This window comes from Lagenorhynchus albirostris, chromosome 6 (assembly GCF_949774975.1).
Source record: "Lagenorhynchus albirostris chromosome 6, mLagAlb1.1, whole genome shotgun sequence".
Taxonomy (NCBI): domain Eukaryota; kingdom Metazoa; phylum Chordata; class Mammalia; order Artiodactyla; family Delphinidae; genus Lagenorhynchus; species Lagenorhynchus albirostris.
The window spans coordinates 38,538,642-38,550,189 of NC_083100.1; positions in this window are offsets into that span (position 1 = coordinate 38,538,642).

Consider the following 11,548-nt stretch of genomic DNA (forward strand, 5'->3'; position numbering starts at 1 on the left):
GGGGAAAGGGTTACACAAAGGTGTGAACACTATGAGGCTGGAATCAAGGGCCACAGAGGGGAAAGATGAGTTCACTTTGGACATGTTGAGTTTCATGTAACATCTAAGTAAAGATGTCCAGTGGGATATGTGAGTCTAGAACCAAAGGAGAAGCTTAGGGCTGGAGCTCTAAACCCACAATCCATGTTGAATATAAATGGCAGGTGAAATGATGGAAGTAGATGATGTTGTCCAGGAAGAGTGTATATGTAAGGGTCTGTGGAGATGGAGATGAATTAATATCCTCTAAACTTGAGGACGGCCAAGTTGTTCCTCAGCCTTCTTCTTTTCAGAGTGAAACAATGCCAAACACCCATTTCTAATTTCTCTGTACCTACTCATTTTTATAATCCTTTATTTCCTTTGTTCCCCTCTGGACATTCACTTGTTTTTGTACGTTATGCTTAAATGAAGGAACTAAAATAAGAGGCGGTGCATTAATAAAGGTTATGATTAATCCCCAACAAAGCAGAACTACCTCCAAGGAATTTCAATGTCTTTTTTGTTTGTCCTCGTTAATATAATTCAAAGATTTTAAATAATTTATTGTATCCTAAAAGATATTTCACTTACCAAAGACAATACTGAAAGAAGCAAAAAATAATTGAAGTCTCCTCAAAGTAATTAAAAACCTCAGAGCGTATCTAATCGTAATTTAAAGAGTGAGAAGGAACATATAGTTATTGACAGGTTTGATGAATTAATTTGGGCATCTGTGTTGAAGGGTAATAAACAAGGGAAGAATGTTAACGATGTTTCCAGTACATTCAATAGGTTACTATAATATATCTGGTCTAGTTCTTTAGATATTTGGAGTCAGAATTTACAGGAAAATTGTATATTGTGTAAGTTAGGGAGTTGCATAAATTAGATAACAATATTACTTTTTGCAGTGTTACAGCAAGTGACCAAAGAGTTGAAAAAGAGAAAGTATTGGGGTGATGGCTAAGGGGTGTGGACTTTCTATTTGGGATAATGAAAATGTTCTAAACCTGGTTGTGATGATGGATACACAACTCTATGAATATACAAAAATAATTGAATTGCACAATTTTAATGGGTGAATTGTATAGTATTTGTATTATATCTCAACATTTTTTGTTTGTTTTGTTTTTAAGATGGGACAATGGTGCTTATTTGCTTATGGCCTTTTTTCAGATGCTATATCTCTATTCTTCACTAGGCCAAGGTGAAGTGTGGAACCCGTAGTGATTCTGAAGATGCTCAGTTGACAGGAAATAAGAAACTTCTGTGCTCTTGCTGCTTCTCTAAGCCATCATAGAGGAAAAATAAATCTACCCCTTTCTTCAATGAACTCTGGAATCAACCAACCTCTCTGTGTCCCACCCCTCCTCCCCACCTGCCTCTCATCCTCCCTCTCTTCCCTCCCTCCACCTCAACCTCTTTTTCTCTTCTTTCTTTTCTTTGATTATCAAATGCATATTGATGAATAACTGTAGTGCTCAGAGATAAAACTTGTAGTTTAGTAACTCGGTTTTTTAACTTATGGTTGAAGGAAACAGTTTATATATCATTTAAAAATTAGATTTATGTACTTTATGATAGCTTTATGTTAACTTTTAAAATACAGAACCATTGTGTTATCTGTTTGACTTTCCACATCGCATTTTCACCCCTCTATTCCCTGTTCTGTGCCACAGGAAACTGACCTTTATGGAGAGCATCAGACAAGCTATCTTGGCTTTTAGTTGATTGTGGCCAATGGAAGGCACAGGCAAGTGATCAGAGGAGGGAGGAAAGAGAGCCTGGTATTGATTTTCTCTAGAAGGCCTTGGTTTAGGCAACAACTGAGATCCTCTAATTCCTCTACTGCAGGTCAAAGCCCCATCAGACCCCTGTCCCAAACTGCACCTCACACCAGGTTCTGGAAACATGACTCCCTCCCCTTGCCCTTTCAAATGCACAGGTGGTCGGGACTTCCCACCGTTGCTACTTCCTGGTTGCTTCACCACGTCTTGCTTTTCTTTATAAGTGCCCATCCCTCCGTGAACAGTCCCTTTTTACCCTCCATAACCTCTCTCTAATTACTCCTTTGAATGTGCCATCACCTTCTTGCAGGTACCCTAACTGATTTAACCATAGCGTATCTTATTTCTGGACATATACACAGGGAGAAAAATGTTGCCAACCCCCTTAAAACAAAACAGAATGGGAATGATGTACATCAGCTTCAGGGTAGTGGTTGTTTCTGAGGAAGAGAGGGAAGGAGGAAAGTGAGAGTTAGGGGTTTTATTTGTTTGTTTTTGTTTGTTTTTAAGCTATTTCTAAACTGTCTTAGTTCTGAAGCTAACACTTAACAATAACAACAAAAAAGTAAAATAAATATGGCAATTAATTAATGCTTGTTTAATCTCAGTCATGGGCACTTGGATGTCTTTTTTCTGTATTTTTGAAAAATAAGAAATGAAATAAAATTTACCTTATTTTAAATTTAACCTGTTTGTAAAAGAATCTAGTCTGTATGACAGGTTGGATGTACACATGAATGCAGATTTGTGTTCATGGACTAAGGAAAGGGAAAACCATGCCTGAACATTTAAGGTCCTAGACTGGTTGAATTGCACACAAAAACTTAGCTGAGTCTATACACATAGTAACAAAGATAAATTCCTGTTGTTCCCAGGAGAAGTGATGACATTACCCATCTTAGAGTTCTCATGGAAACAGTATCTCAGGGCCACATAATCTCCTGAAAAATGTATATACAGATAAACTTGGAGTAGATTTAACCTTGAGGCTACTGCAAAGAGAAATCTTTACTGGCCCTGGCAGCTTCTGGTTTGGGGAGGAAAAGAGTCCATGAGCAACAGTATAAGCAGAATGGAAGACTGTGAGGATGGCCGGGGACTAGGAATTAAAGGTGTTTGCTTTAAATCCTCACTTTCTAACCTAGAAACATTTTTTGCTAATTACTATATGGCTCAAATTCTTCTTCTAGGGCCTTGGAGAAGTCTCTGATGAAACTGATGGGCTGACACATTAAGTCTTCTAGACTGCCTCTGAATACTCATTGTCTCTATAACATATACCCTCCCTTGTTCTCAGCCATATTGTATGTGGGGGATGGACCCCACTCCCAGCCATAATGGCAGGTCCTGATTGGTGTAAACCAATTCAGTCAGATTATCCCAACCCTCAGTCCCCACAGCGACTGGCTCAGGAATATGCACGTAATCTAAACAGAAGTAATGAGGCCTAATAAGACCTTGAAGGGACTTCAAGAACAGAGAGGCTTTCACTCTTCCTCTGGGTTTAGGGAATTAAGGATATGAGGAAGATGGGATTGCTGCAGCCATTGTACCATCAGGAGAGGAACCAGATTGATGATGAAGCCCTGAGGGGGCAAAGCCAACATGGATCCTAGGGTTCTAGTTTGGCCTGAAGTCAGGCTGTGCCTGGTGCCAGCCCTCACTGAAGCTATGGGGGCTGACACATTTTTCTTTCCTTCCTCCTTCCCTCCCTCCCTCCCTTCTTTCCTTCCTTCCCCCCTCCCTCTTCCTTCCTTCCTTCCTTTCTTTCTTCCTTCCTTCCTTCCTTCCTTCCTTTCTTTCTTTCTTTCTTTCTTTCTTTCTTTCTTTCTCTCTCTCTCCCTTCCTTCCTTCCTTCCTTCCTTCGTTTCTTTCTTTCTTTCTTTCTTTCTTTCTTTCTTTCTTTCTTTCTTTCTTTCTTTCTTTCTTCCTTTCTTTCTTTCTTTCTTCCTTTCTTTCTTTCTTCCTTTCTTCCTTTCTCTCTCTCTCTCTCTCTCTCTCTCTCTCTCTCTTTCTTTCTTTCTTTCTTCCTTCTACATTTAGTTTGAAAGCCCTACTAATGTAGAGGCACATAGTACAGTGTGACTCTTAACAAATACCCTCTGATCAACTGAAAAGGTAGATTTGCTGAATTATACAGGGAGTCACATCAGGCAAGAATTGTATTTCGATGATAGCAACAGACACAAATAGTGACTTGTGTACCCAAGAGTTTATTATCTCATGGACAATACGTCCAGAGTTTGGCATTTCAAGCTGGTACAGTGACCCTGCAAAGGCTCAGGCTTATTCTACCTTTTTTGCTTCACTGCCCTAGTCATGGATTCCGCTTCCAGTGTTAACCCTGGAGTCCATAGAAGCTGCTGAACTCCAGCCAACATATCTGTATTTGAGGCAGAAGATAGGAAGAAAAGAGGAAGAACAAAAGGAAGGGTACACCTTCCAGTTAAATCAACTTTCTTTAACCATTCTTTCTGGAAGGCCCACTTATTACATTTCATTGGCCAAATTTTAATCTTATAATTGTATCTGGTAAAGAAGCTGGTAAGTATAATATTTTATCTGGAGCTATAGGTTCCCATGGTAGACTGAATCATGGCCCCCTTAATCTCTCAAATCTGTGAACATGTTGCCTTACATTGCAAAAGGTACTTTGCTGATATGACTAAGTTAAGGATCTTGAGACAGGAGGATTATCCTGAATTTTCCAGGTGGGTCTAATGTATTCACAAGGATCCTTATAAGAGGGAGGCAAGAGGGTTCAAGGTAGAAGAAGGAGATGGGACAATGGAAGGAGAGGTTGGAGTGATGAGCCTTGAAAATGGGCGAGGGAGTCACAAAACAGGGAGTATGGGCAGCCTCTAGAAGCTGGAAAAGGCAAGGACATAGATTTTTCCCGAGAGCCTCCAGAAGGTAGGCCTGATGATACCTTGACTTTTTGTCCAGTGAGACTGATTCCAGACTTCTGACCTCCAGAACTGCAAAATAATACATTTGTATTTTTTAAAGCACTAAATTTGTGGTGATTTGTCATAGCAATGATAAGAAACTAATACACTACTCCAGATGAAGTCAGTGTTCTGTTACCAAGGAAATGTGCTCTATCAGTTTCTGCCGGAGTGGGAGGTAATATATGCGTGGAGGGTTGTGCATCCCCAAACCTGTCGCTGCTTGGGTACAGCCAGTTTACAAGACAATTACCATTACATTCTTCTAATCATAAAAGCAGACTCATCTAAAGAGAGTGCCTTAGTCGATGTACTTTAATTTGGCACCATAGTTAGCTGAAAAGAAGTCCCCACATTGTCATTTCATCAGATCTTTAGTTCGTAAAAAGTAAGGGTTTTTTTGTTTGGTTTTGGTTTTGGTTTTGGTGGTGGGATGGTGGGTGGGGGAGTAATAGCACCTATATTTGCCACAGCTTTAGTTAGCCAAAAAAGAGCATATTTGCCACTGGATTTCAAAAAGTGGATTAGAGCCCCTATAATTGTATTAGAAAACCTCCCACTGGAAGTCTGGCTGTCATGAGCCAGGGACTTCTTATGAAGGCCATGAAGGTATCCTGTTTCTTTTGACAGCTAGGTGAGTGAGATAAATCTTGTTATAAACAACTAAACCAAAATAATTATCAAATGCCTAAAGTAATAAACTATTATTGTTATTAGAAACAATTATATGACAGTGCTCAAAGAAAAATGATATTTTCTTTAGAGGAGTCAAGGCAAAATGGAATGAAATTCTTTATTGCAGGGTTTCTTTAATGCTCATGAATGACGTTTCTGAATGCTGTTTAAACAAAGTCCCTCTGGCATGGCAACTGTTGCCAGGTAGGGCTTAGCTTCCTAAGGAGATCAATGAGATAAGAGGCTGCTTTTAATCAACAAGCCAGAGGAACCATATGTAGTCTGTAGGCTGAACACCTAATGCTTCCTCCCACAAGTCAACGTCCAGATCAAATAAGCAAGAACAAAAATGGCACCGTACAAAGCTCTATCTACATGCAAGGCTGTGGGTCACTCTGGCCTTCAAGTAGGGGGCTGCTGGTGCCATTAGATGGCCCTTGAGTTTGATTTTATTATCTTCCTCCAATAGTGTGAACCCTTAGTTTGTTTTGGCATAAAATAAGTTAAATAAGCCTCCAGGAGAGTGTTTTTATTTGTGTGGTAAAATATATGTAACATAAAATTTACCATATTAACCATTTTTGAGTGTACAGTTTAGTGGCATTAAATGCATTCACAGTGTTGTGCAACCATCACCACCATTCATCTCCAGAACTTCTTCATCTTCCCAGACAAACTCTGTACCCAATACACTAACTGTCCATCCTGCCTCTCCCTAGTTCCTGGAAATCACCATTCCACTTTCTGTTTCTATGAATTTGACTACTCTAAGTACCTCATATAAGTGGAATGATACAAGATTTGTCCTTTGGTGTCTGACTTAGCATAATGTCTTCAAGATTCATCCACGTTGTAGCATGTGTCAGAATTCCATTCTTTTTTAAGTCTGAATAATATTTCATGGCATGTATATACCAGATTTTGTTTATCCAATCATCTGGTCACAGAAATTTGTTGTTTCTGCCTTTTGGCTATTGTGAATAATGTAGCTATGAACATTGATGTAGCCAATATCTGTTCAAATAAGAGAGCAGTTTTTAAATAGAGAAGTGCATCTGATTCATCCTGGACACATTTTCAAACTACATATGACAAGAAAGTGGGAGACTATAGAGGCTTTGATTCAACAGGTGTGGGTTGAGATTCCAAGGCATACATCTGATTACAAATCACTGCTCTGGTGTATCAAGAAGGCACATAAAAATTGAGATTAAAGTTTTAAAAGAGGTCAATGGAACTGTCTCCAGAAATAGCCTAATCTAAGATATTATTTCCAAGAATTTTTTGTGACTAGAACCAAAGAGTTATCATTATGTTTCATCTGGAAGACATCCAGAAAGTATGAGGTGCTAATGTAAAATAGTTGTGATGTTAGACATTATTATTTGAGATAATGTCATGATAGAAGCTTTAGTACTGACAATGACTACCCCATCAGAAAAGCAAAATTGGTGGTAGTTGGTCAGTGGATCTAGAGTATTGTCCAATAGACGGCAAGCTCCGTTTCTAGGAGTGGTACTGATAATTTTGAAAAACTTTATTGAAGTATAATATAAATACAAAAAGGTGCACCCCTATTATAAATGTATAACTTGATAAATTTTCACAAATGGATCCCGTTGTGTCACTAGTACCCGGATTAAAAAAGAGAACATCAGGGCTTCCCTGGTGGCGCAGTGGTTGAGACTCCGCCTGCCGATGCAGGGGACGCAGGTTCGTGCTCCGGTCTGGGAAGATCCCACATGCCGTGGAGCGGCTGGGCCCTGGCTGCTGGGCCCTGGCTGCTGAGCCTGCGCATCCGGAGCCTGTGCTCTGCAACGGGAGAGGCCACCACAGTGAGAGGCCCGCGTACAGAAAAAAAAAAAAAAAAAAAAGAGTACATCACCAGCTTCCCAGAATCCCCCTCGGGGCTCTCTTCCTGTCATAACCTCCCACCCCACCCCCAAGGTAACCACTGTCCTGACTTCTAAATGGCATTAATTAATGTATTATACAATCTATGCTCTTTTGTGTCTGCCTTCTTTCACTCAACTTCATGCTTGTGAGAATCATCCATATCGTTATTTGGTTGTAACTTGTTCATTCTCATTACTTTATAGTATTCCATGTGAGTACTGTTTGTTTTTTGTTGTGTTCATGTAGGCAAATGCCGGAAGTGTATAAGAGCAATTCACTGTGTTGATGTAAATACATGGGAAAAGACCTTAGAAATATCTAATGCCTCTAATTCTAACTCTGTGCTCACCATGATGCAAAACTCTGATTTGTAATTTGAGACTCTACATGATATTATCCACCTAAAAGGAGAACCCTGAGCTGATGGTCTAACAGTTCTGGTGCCAGAGATTCCCTTCTGTAAGTTAATAAACAGAAGTCTAGAAATAGAACTCTGTATCCTATGAGTTTATTTGGCATGAACAGATTCCCTATGGTTCTGTCATCTCTAGGTGAGTTGATAAAATTGAAGTTTTTGAACCTTCAAAACTGAGATATAAACTCTCAATGAATCTAGGTCTGAAATAACCTGATAGCAGGACTTCTCTGGTGGCGCAGCGGTTAAGAATCTGCCTGCCAATGCAGGGGACACCGGTTCGATCCCTGGTCCGGGAAGATCCTACATGCGGCGGAGCAACTAAACCTGTGAGCCACAACTACCGAGCCCGCGTGCTGCAACTACTGAAGCCCGTGTGCCTAGAGCCCGTGCTCCGCAACAAGAGAAGCCACCGCGATGAGAAGCACGTGCGTGCACCGCAATGAAGAGTAGCCCCCGCTCGCCGCAACTAGAGAAAGCGCACGCCCAGCAACAAAGACACAACACAACCAAAAATAAATAAACAAAATAATTTTTTTTAATTGAACGAAAAAGTTCCTTACGAAATTACCTGATGGCAATTGATCTGAGCTCTATTGACCTGAACCCTATTGATCTGAACTGTAAAGACCATCTACTTTAAATGTACTTCTAACCGTGTCTAAATCTATCATTTCTCAAAGTATAAATATCCTGGGAACGGATGCCAGTTGAGAGCCCAGCAGAAAATAGAACGCATGCTGAGTTGGACTGGAGTACAGAATGTCACAAAAACTCTGTTCACAGAGGCTTCGGCAGAGTTAAGAAACCTCGCAGGAATGTTGAAGCAGCTAGGGACCAGGAACAGTGGGAAGCTGCTCTTATCCATAGGCAGAAAGGGCAACGGTGTCCCGTAGTCCAGTGAGGGCTGGAGGAGTAGAAAGCGGACTGCCTAATGGGGGACTCTGGAACTGCATCACCAAGTCCAGGAGGGAGCTGGGGAGAAAACACTCCAACCCCTCTGTTGTCCTACCATCCAATCTCCTCCAATGCCAGGGAGCAAGGGAGCGAGCCTGTTGTGCAGTCTGTATGGGTCAGTCTTCCAGGACACAAAGCGGGGTGGAGAAGGGTGGAGCATGGGTCTCCAGAGGAAGTGGCTTGGCATACAAAGAAAACCAGTATAAATGGATAAGCTGTATGTGGTATATCACTGACTCCAGGACATGGGGAAAGAATAACACTCAAAAAAGACACTATAATCAAACTTTTCATAAAATTTATATTATTTTTATTTATTTTTTTGCGGTACGCATGCCTCTCACTGTTGTGGCCTCTCCCGTTGCGGAGCACAGGCTCTGGACGCACAGCCCCAGCGGCCATGGCTCATGGGCCCAGCCTCTCCGCGGCATGTGGGATCCTCTCGGACCGGGGCAGGAACCCACGTCCCTTGCATTGGCAGGCGGCCTCTCAACCACTGCGCCACCAGGGAAGCCCCAAAACTTACATTATTTTTCTAGGACCTCACCCTTGATTTTAATTTCACAATGTATTTTCTATGTTTCTGTTTCACTTTAAGTCTTCTTTGATTAATTGCTGCATCACCTGCTACCTCTGCATGACCTTGAACTAAATCACAACATAAGCTCCTTGGCACAAGTTTCAATAACGTTACAGCTTCTGGGAAAGATGTATTTTCTTTGGCCAAAAGCTACAGCATCACTCATAGTCTTCTATCCCAACAGAATCATGTTTTGGGTTGGAATTTTGAGCCAAGTGGAAAGGCTGGGTTTATCCAAGATAAATATTTGTTCATTAACAAGAGAAATATGCCAACTATAGTATACATTTTGGATTTTTAAAGCATTCATGACATTTCTTACATAATCAAAATATTATCCTTCTGGGGAATAGATCTCTTTCTGTATCATTAAGTTCATTTTGGCCTCTCATCTCAAGAAATTGTGAAGATATATTCATAAAGAAAGCAAATTGGGGCTCTTCCTATATGAATATTATTAAAAATACTATAAGGAGTGGTGGTATTAAGGAAGATGCTGAAAAGATGAAAACAATAAGAAAGTAAGAAACAAGGAAGGAGAAGTAAAAGAAAAATGTCTCTTCCAGTGCCAGCAGGTCATAGGAAAAGAAGGCAGACAGAGATGAGAACAACCCAGATGTGTCTCTCAAAATATATGCCCTCTTCAGGCTCTGGCCTCAAGGGGGTGAGTATGTTAGGGCAGGGACTCTTGCTTTGATTTATTTTATTTTTTCATTTATTTTATTGGGGTAAAAGACACATAGCATAAAATTTACCATCTTAACCATTTTATGTATTAAATACATTCACATTGTTGTGCAACCATCACCAACACCCGTCCCTATAATTCTTTTCACCCTGTAAACTGAAATTCTATACTCATTAAACAATAACTCCTCATTCTCCTCTCCCTTCAGCCCCTGGCAACCACCATTCTCCTTTCTGTCTTTATGATTTTGACTACTCTAAGTACCACAAGTAAGTGAAATCATATAATATTTGCCTTTTTGTGACTAGCTTATTTCACTTAGCATAATGTCCTCTAGATTCATCCATGTTGTAGCATATTGTAGAATTTCCTTCCCTTTTAAGCCTGAGTAATATTTCATTGTATGTATATAGCACATGCTTTGAGACACAACTTTTAATTCCTTGGGGTATATATTCAAAAGTAGAATTACTGGATCATATGGGAATTCTTTTTAACTTTTTGAGGAACCACCATACTGTTCCACAGTGGCTATATCATTTTAGATTCCCACCAACAGAGCACAGGGGTTCCAATATCTCCACATCCTCATCAACAATTGTTGTTTTCTGTTTTTCTAAATAGTCGCCATCCTAATGGGTGTGACGTATCTCATTATAGTTTTTATTTGCGTCTCCCTAATGTTTAGTGACGTTGAGCATCTTTTCATGTGCTGATTGGCCATTCAAATATCTTCTGTGGAGAAATGTCTATTCAAGTCCTTTGCCCATTTGTGAATTAGGTTTTTTTTTTTTTTTTTCCTGTTGTTGTTGTTGAGTTTTAGGAGTTCTGTCTATATTCTGGGTATTGGTCCCTTATCATAGATATGACTTGCAAATATTTTCTCCCATTCTGTGTGTTGCCTTTTTACTCTCTTCATAGGGTATTTTGATGCACAAAAATTTAAAACTTTAATAACATAACAAAAACTCTGCTCCTTTACAGTTCTATTCCCACGACATTAGGTTGTTTATGTCATAGAATTACATCTTTATGCACTGTGTGCTCCAAAACATAAACTGTTAGTTCTTTTAAATGCATTAGTCTCTTAAATTATATAGAAAACAAAGTTACAGTAACACTAGCTGTTTCATTAATTTTTTTCTTTAAATGTATTAGTTTCTTAAATCAAGTAGAAAACAAAAAGTGCAGTGTCAAACAATTGTTACAATAATACTAGCTTTTATAATTACTCATGTACTTGCCTTTATTGATATCTTATTTCTCCATATGGCTTCAAGTTACTGTTGAGTGTCCTTTCATTTCACTTGCAGGACAGGTCTAGTGGTCACCGACTCCCTCAACTTTTGTTTATCTGAGAATGTCTTAATTTCTCCCTCATTTTTGAAGGACAGTTTTGCTGGATATAGAATTCTTAGCTGGCAGGTTTTTTTTCTTTCTTTTAGCATCTTGAATATATTAGTCCACTCTCAACTGGTCTCCAAAATTTCTGGTGAGGAATCTGCTGATAATCTTAGGATTAATCTGAGAATAGCTGATATGTGATTATTTGCTTTTCTCTTGCTGCTTTCAAGATTTTCT